Source organism: Amblyraja radiata, chromosome 30, assembly GCF_010909765.2.
Source record: "Amblyraja radiata isolate CabotCenter1 chromosome 30, sAmbRad1.1.pri, whole genome shotgun sequence".
Lineage (NCBI taxonomy): Eukaryota > Metazoa > Chordata > Chondrichthyes > Rajiformes > Rajidae > Amblyraja > Amblyraja radiata.
The window spans coordinates 5,230,124-5,237,701 of NC_045985.1; the positions used below are offsets into that span (position 1 = coordinate 5,230,124).

General features: G+C 36.5%; 1 long non-coding RNA gene across 1 annotated transcript; it reads right to left on the reverse strand.

Annotated features, from left to right (window-relative positions):
* Positions 1 to 2,325: 2,325 nt before the first annotated feature.
* On the reverse strand, positions 2,326 to 7,180 carry LOC116989839. Its single transcript, XR_004416342.1, has 3 exons — positions 7,069 to 7,180; positions 6,342 to 6,349; positions 2,326 to 2,336 (listed from the first exon to the last, which is right to left on the reverse strand). It is a non-coding gene; the product is annotated as an uncharacterized LOC116989839 (long non-coding RNA).
* Positions 7,181 to 7,578: the final 398 nt, after the last annotated feature.

Sequence of the window (7,578 nt, forward strand, 5' to 3'; positions counted from 1 at the left end):
GGTTTTAAAATCAGGTACTGTGAAAAGCTTTTGTTGCGTCCACTCCAGACAGCGGAAAGACAATGCATGATTACAATCGAGACATTACAGTGTATCATCATCATAATCATAATCATAATCAAGGCCGCCAGCTCCATGATGTTAGGCCGATAATTCCACCAATTCACCCAACTCTCTGGGTGTAAAAGGTTTTCCTCATCTCTGTTCTAATGGTTAGCCAGTTTGAGATGAGACAAACATTGGTAAAAAAATGTCCCTAGTATGTAGGATAGTGTTAGTGAACGGGTGATCAAGAATGGGTCCACAGGGCAAACACTCATTGGAATTTAGAAGGATGAGTGGGTCTCTGATAGAAACATATACTTTTTTTTAGCGGATTGGACAGGCTGGATAGAGGAAACATGTTCCCGATGTGGGGGGGGGGGGGGGGTGGGAATCCAGAACCAGGGGTCACAGTTTAAAAATAAGGAGAAGGTCATATCGGACTGAGATGAGGGAGAACCTTTTCACCCGGGGGGTTGTGAATTCGTGGCATTTTCGTGGCATTTTCTGCTAACGAAGGCAGTAGCGGCCAATTCACTGGGTGTGTTCAAGAGAGAGTTAAGTGTAGCTCTTAGCGTTAACAGAATCAAGGGATATGGGGGAGAAGGGAGGAACAGAGTGTTGATTTTTGAATGATCACCCATGACCCAATTAAATGCAACTCGATCGAAGGGCCGAATGGCCCACTCCTGCACCCATTTTCTATGTTTCTATGTTTCTACGTTTCTTTTTTTTTTAATATTTTATTTTATTTATTTTTTTTTTATTTATTTATTAGAAGTAGACATATTATAGTAAAAAAAAAAACTTTTCATATACATCAGTCATACATTATTAAAATTTTCCATTATCAATTACTTCTGCTTCTAGTATTTTTATTTTTTATAGAAAGCGAGAAAAAGAGAGGGTAGAAAGTTACAAATAAAAAAGAAAGCAAAAAACACAACAGAAAAACAAGGGAGGTGGAATGGGTTACCTATAATACATCAATGGAGATAGGTTCGTAGGTTGTAAAGTATAGAGTATAGTTTTTCATCTGTTCCTGAGTTCACGTTTCAGCTGGGTCCTCGTGCTGTGCCAATCTATCCCTTCAGATAGTTAATGAATGGAGCCCAAATTTTATGGAAAAGATCTTGTTTGTCCATTAAGACAAGTCTAATTCTTTCTAAGTATAGGGTCTCCGACATTTCCGTAATCCACATTTTGATTGTGGGGGTTGTAGGGCCTTTCCAAAATTTTAATATTAATTTTTTTCCGGTTATTATACTGTAATTGAGGAAGTTTCTTTGGTTTGTTGTGAGTGTTAAGCTTTGTTCTGATATTCCAAGTATTATTAATTTTGTGTCTGGGTCCAGTTTTGTATTAATAACTTCTGAAGTTATTTCAAAAATATCTGTCCAGAAATGTTTAAGTTTTATACAGTTTGCAAACGTATGTGTTAAATTAGCCTCTAAATGTAGACATTTATCACAAATAGAAGAGATTTGTGGGAAGATTCTATTTAGTTTTATTTTAGAGAAGTGTAGTCTATGTAAGACCTTGAATTGTATTAAAGTATGTCTGGCATTTAATGAACATTGATGTATTTGTTGTAAACTTTCGTCCCACATATCTTTCGTGATAGGATGACCTATTTCAATTTCCCATTTGTATCTATGTGGTTCGGTCGGTGGTACCTCGTTATTTAGTAGGGTGTTATAAATATAAGCTATTAGTTTTTCAGTATTAGGATGCTTGTTCAGACACTCATCAAGAATTTCTGATTCCCTATTCCTGTAAACTTGTGTATTAGATTTAACATAATCTCTAATTTGTAGATATCTGAAAAAATTATTTGAGTGCAGTCCATAATTCAGTTGTAACTCTTGAAATGAAAGAAAAGTACCTTTCCCATAAAGATGTCCTATATTTTTGATTCCATGATTTTTCCATTGTGTGAAACCTTTGTCCATAAAGGATGATTTGAACAAAGGATTATTTACAATGGGAAGGCAGAGTGGTATATTATTCAATTTTAAATCTTTTTTTATTTGTTTCCAAATTCGTATTCCACTATGTATTATGGGGTTTTCTTTATAGGTTTTTTTGTGCTGTTTTGTGGGGGCAAATATGATCGGTCCAATTTCAAAAGGTAGACAGTCTTCCTTTTCCATCATTAGCCAATCTGGTTGTTGGTCCATTTCTTCCAGCCAAAAATTCATGTTTTTAATATGGACTGCCCAAAAATAAAATAAGAAATTTGGCAAACCAGACCTCCATTTATCTTTGATTTACATAAATGTTTTTTACTTATTCTATGATTCTTATAATACCAGACAAAACTTGTAACAATGGAGTCGACTTTTTTGAAAAAAGTTTTTGGGATATATATCGGAATTAATTGAAGTAGGTACAGTACTTGCGGTAAAAAAATCATTTTTATAGCATTAATTCTCCCAAGCATTGAAATGGGGAGTGTTTTCCAGTATTGAATATTCTTATGTAGTTTATTCAGTAAGGGTGGGAAATTTAGTTTAAATAAAGAGGGTTATGTCTTAGTTACCCAGATTCCTAAGTATTTAAATTTATCTTTAACTATTTTAAAAGGGGATTGTTGTATTGTATGTAAATTGAATTTTGTTATTGGCATGATTTCGCTTTTATTCCAATTGATTCTATATCCCGAAAACTGACCAAATTGAGTTATTAGATTTAATAGGTTTGGAATACTAATTTCTAATTTTGTAATATATATTAGTATATCATCTGCATATAAGGAGATTTTATTCCTTGTGTCTCTAGTATTGTATCCAAATATTCCTGGATGGTTTCTAACGCTTTCTGCTAGGGGTTCGATTGCAAGAGCAAATAATAGTGGGGACAGTGAGCATCCTTGTCTACAGCCTCTAGAGAGATTAAATTTAGTTGATAACATTTTGTTTGTTAATATTCTAGCTGTTGGGTTAGAATATAACAATTTAACCCATGTACAGTACTTCTCTCCTAGTTGAAAATTTTCCTTCACCGAAAATAAATATGGCCATTCTACCTGGTCAAATGCTTTTTCAGCATCTAACGAGATAATTGCTAGCTCTGCGTTGGGGATTCTATTGGAGTATATAATATTAAATAATCTTCTCAGATTACAAAATGAATACCGTTTGGGGATAAACCCTGTTTGGTCAGGATGTATTAATTTACTGATCACTAAGCTCAATCTATTAGATAGAATCTTAGTTAATATTTTCTGATCAGTATTTAAGAGGGCTATAGCTCTGTATGAACCTGGGTCTTCAAGATCCTTGTCCGTTTTTGGTATAAGTATGATTGTTGATTCAATTAGAGTTTCTGGGAGTTTCTGTTGAGTATAAGCGTATTTGTACATTGTCTGTAGGCGTGGGGAAAGCAAATCATAATTTTTTTTATAAAATTCCGAATTTAGACCATCGGGTCCTGCCGACTCCGTTTTTTAAGGACTATTGATTCTTCAATGTCTTTTATCGTAATTTCAGCCCCTAGCAATTCTCTCTCTTTCTGATCTAGACCCGCAAACTTACAATTCTGTAAAAATGTTTCCATTCCCGTTGATTGTTCTGTTTTTTTAGATGAATACAATTTTTGGTAGTATTATTTGGAAGTAATATTTTATTTTATTAGAAGTAAGTACAATCATATGGCACCAACGTGCCTAATATATATCTGCATAATACATTTTATGTACAGCTTCTTTTTTGTTGTTGTTATATTAAAGAAAGATTAGAATAAGGAAAAGAAATTAGATAGTAAAGGATAGAAAATATTGTTTGTTTTCAGTTTAAAATTTAATTGTAATTGTTGGAATGATAGTAGGTTTCCCATTTCGTACATATCCTCGATCTTTCTAATTCCGAGACTTTCCCATTGGTTATATGTTTTATCAATAAGAGATGGTTTAAATAAAGGGTTATTCTCTATTGGCATTAACAATGATAAGTTTCTTAATTTTAAAGTCATTTTATTTGTTTCTAAATTCTTATTGTACCACATATAATTGGGTTCTTCTTATATATTGTGTTATTCAGTTTTTTCGGGGAGAAGAGGATCGTTCCTATATTACAAGGATGACAATCCTCTTTCTCCATTTTTATACATTCTGTCTGTTGGGTAGAACTATCAAGCCAATAAATTATATTCTTAATATGCAATGCCCAGTAATAATACATAACATTCGGAAGTGAAAGTCCCCCGACCTCTTTTGGTTTACATAAGTGATTTTTTGTAATTCTATGTGATCTATAGTCCCAAATAAAATTAGTAATATTAGAGTCTAATTTAAAAAATATATATTTTGGTATATATACCGGTATAGACTAAAATAGGTATAGTAATTGTGGTAGGAAGATCATTTTTATTGCATTTATTCTACCTAATAATGATAAAGGAAGTGTTTTCCAAAATGTAATCAGCGTATTAAGTTTATTTAATAAAGGTATGAAATTAGCGTTGAATAATGCTTTATATTTTCTAGTAATCTGAATACCCGAATATTTAAATTTTTCTGTTGCGATTTTAAAGGGGAACTTCAATAAGTGTGTAGGTTCTTGAGGTTTTAAGGTCATGATTTCACTTTTATTCCAGTTTATTCTATATCCAGAAAAATACCCAAATTCCTCTATTAAATCTTATAAATTTGGTATGCTCGTTTGTGACTTTGTAATATATAAAAGTATATCGTCTGCATATAATGAGATTTTATTCTTTGAGTACCTGGTATTATAGCCCTGAATATTCGGATGAATTCTTATACTTACAGCCAGGGGTTCTATCATAAGGGAAAATAGCAGGGGTGATAGTGCACATCCCTGCCTATTACCCCTTGATAGTTGAAATTTTTGAGATAACATGTTATTAGTTAAAGTTCTTGCCATCGGTTTATCATATAATAATTTTACCCATGTTATAAAATTCTCTCCCATATTAAATTTTTGTAGTACTTTATATAAGTATTGCCACTCTACCTGATCAAATGCTTTCTCTGCATCCAAAGAAACAATTGATATATCTTCTTGCTCTACTTTATGCGAGTACATTATATTAAACAGGCGTCTCAAATTATTAAATTAGTATCTTTTGGGTGTAAAGCCCGTTTGATCAGGGTTTATCAATTTACTAATATATTTGCTTAATCTTATTGCTAAAGTCTTTGCTAAGATTTTCTGATCTGTATTTAAAAGTGATATAGCTCTGTATGAGAGCTATATTACAAAGGGATGAACAGGGTGTTGATTTTTGAATGATCACCCACGCTCCAATTAAATGCCCCTCGATCGAAGGGGCGAATGGCCTACTCCTGCACCCATTTTCTATGTTTCTATGTTTCTACGTTTCTATGGTGACATTTTGGAGAGTGAATCCATTAATCTGGGATGGAACTGGGCCAATGGGCGTATTAAAGGCTGATTTATTTAACTCGGAAAAGTGTGATGCAAATTGGTAAACAGGCCAGGGCAGTTTATACACATTATAAAGTTACACCCTGCGTTATTTTTTAGCAGACTAGAGAGACATTGGAATGCAGACACACAGCTCCATGAACATTGCACCATGGATGGGCAGGGTGATGACGAAGGCGTTTGGCGTATTTGCTGGGTCCGTGAGGGTATGAAATATAGGATTTGATACAACTGTACAATACACTAGTAAGTTCCACACCTACAGATTCGGGGACAGTTTCAGCCCATCTGTTATCAAGCAACTCACTCATATTTCCACAACCAGACAGCAGTACTGAACTACTATCTACCTCTTTGGTGACCCTCGGACTGTACTTGATCGGAATTTGCCGGCTTTACCATGCACTAAACGTTCTTCCCTTGTCATGTATGTACACACTGGATGCATTTATAGTACCTTCCCCCTCACCTCCATCAGGGATCACAGCCGTCCTTCCAAATGAGACAGAGGTTCACGGTCACCTCATCTACTGCATCCTGTATCCCTGGTGACGCCTGGTGCACATTCGTGTGAAAGTCCAGAGTCGCCGACCATTTTGCTGAACACTTGCACTCGGTCCGCCAAGGGCTGCCGGATGCCAACCACTCGTCTTCCCATTCCCACGTTGACCTTCCTGTCCTGGGCCCTCTCCGTTGCCAGAATGAGGCCATACACAAACTGGAGAAACAAGTGCCTCATATTCCCAACAACATCAATAACAGTATTATTTTATGGGCAGCAGGACTGACAGGGTCAGGGCAAATTTCGACCAGAGACTCGGGAATGCGAACTCATGTCCTCTCTCCACAGATCCTGCCTGACCAACTGCAGACCCATCCCAAGCCCACTTGACTATCTCAGCTTTGTCCACCCACACAACAGAGGTCTGGGCTCAGGCAAAAAACTCTGAGTCAGAGATTTTGCAACCGACTTTGTTGGGAGTTGGGAATGCTGATTACAAATCTGGAAGATTATGGACATGGGGGATGGAATGGCAACATTCCTTGAATGAGGAGTGAGGATTATTTACTAACATTGGAGTCAGGAACAGAAGCTTAAGGAGGGAAAGTTGTGAGGACTGATATAGATGCAAACTCAGATTAAGGACAAGTAAGAATGTCATTACTCCGCCCCGGTACATATGACAATTAACAACTCATGACAATTTATCTCTCTTGGGCTGAGGGCGGCGATTAAAGTTTCACCTGATGGATTGGGTGAAAGAAGGGAAGAAACAGAGGCAGATAATCAGAGGAAAATGTAAAAGTGGGTTGGTTCATTGAAATCAAACCCACTTACAATATTGTAGGTCAGTAGATTAATAAAACAGATACATTTAATACCCTATTGTATTTGGATAATTCACACGACCAGTAACATTCATAAGAACCGAATAGAAAGATTGTGTTTATTTGAATGATGTGCTTGGTGCTTCTAATACTCCAATTGAAATAAACACAAATCGCTTTGGACAGTATAGTTTGCTTTTAAACTCTGTTTGTGAATGTCCCTGTCTGTAAATTGACTCCTGCAATTCAGTTTCCATACCTGGCTGCACTTCAAAGAGAATTCCACCAGTAAAGCACTTTGTGGTCTCCTAAAAGAGATGCGAGGACATTGTGTAAATGTAAGCGGGATGTTGTTGTACGCACTCGATCTTGGAGGGAATATTCCATTTCGATGCGCAAACAGGGATAGTGGATAGACGAAATAGCCGGTGACGTCCGCGGGCTTGGAATGGACTTTGGTCACTCGCGTTTTCTCTGAAACGGAGACGGCGGGAAAGCGAAGGGAAGAGTCGGGGCTCGAGCAGAGGAAAGTGGGAGCTGGTTGGAAACTGGCAGTGAGGGAGATGAAGCGTTAAAGCGGTGATCGAGAGCAGGAACCAGGAGCGATACAGACATGATGTACAGGATGGCTCCGTGAGAGGCAGCCTCGCCAACAGTCTGTCTTGCCCATTTTTTCTTTGTTGCTTTTTAGTCCGTTTTATTTGTATGTTTTACTTGACCTTTGGGTTTTTTGTATTGTGTGGGGGACGGGGGAATGGGGGAAACTTGTTTAACTCTCTTCCTCCGACGGCATGAG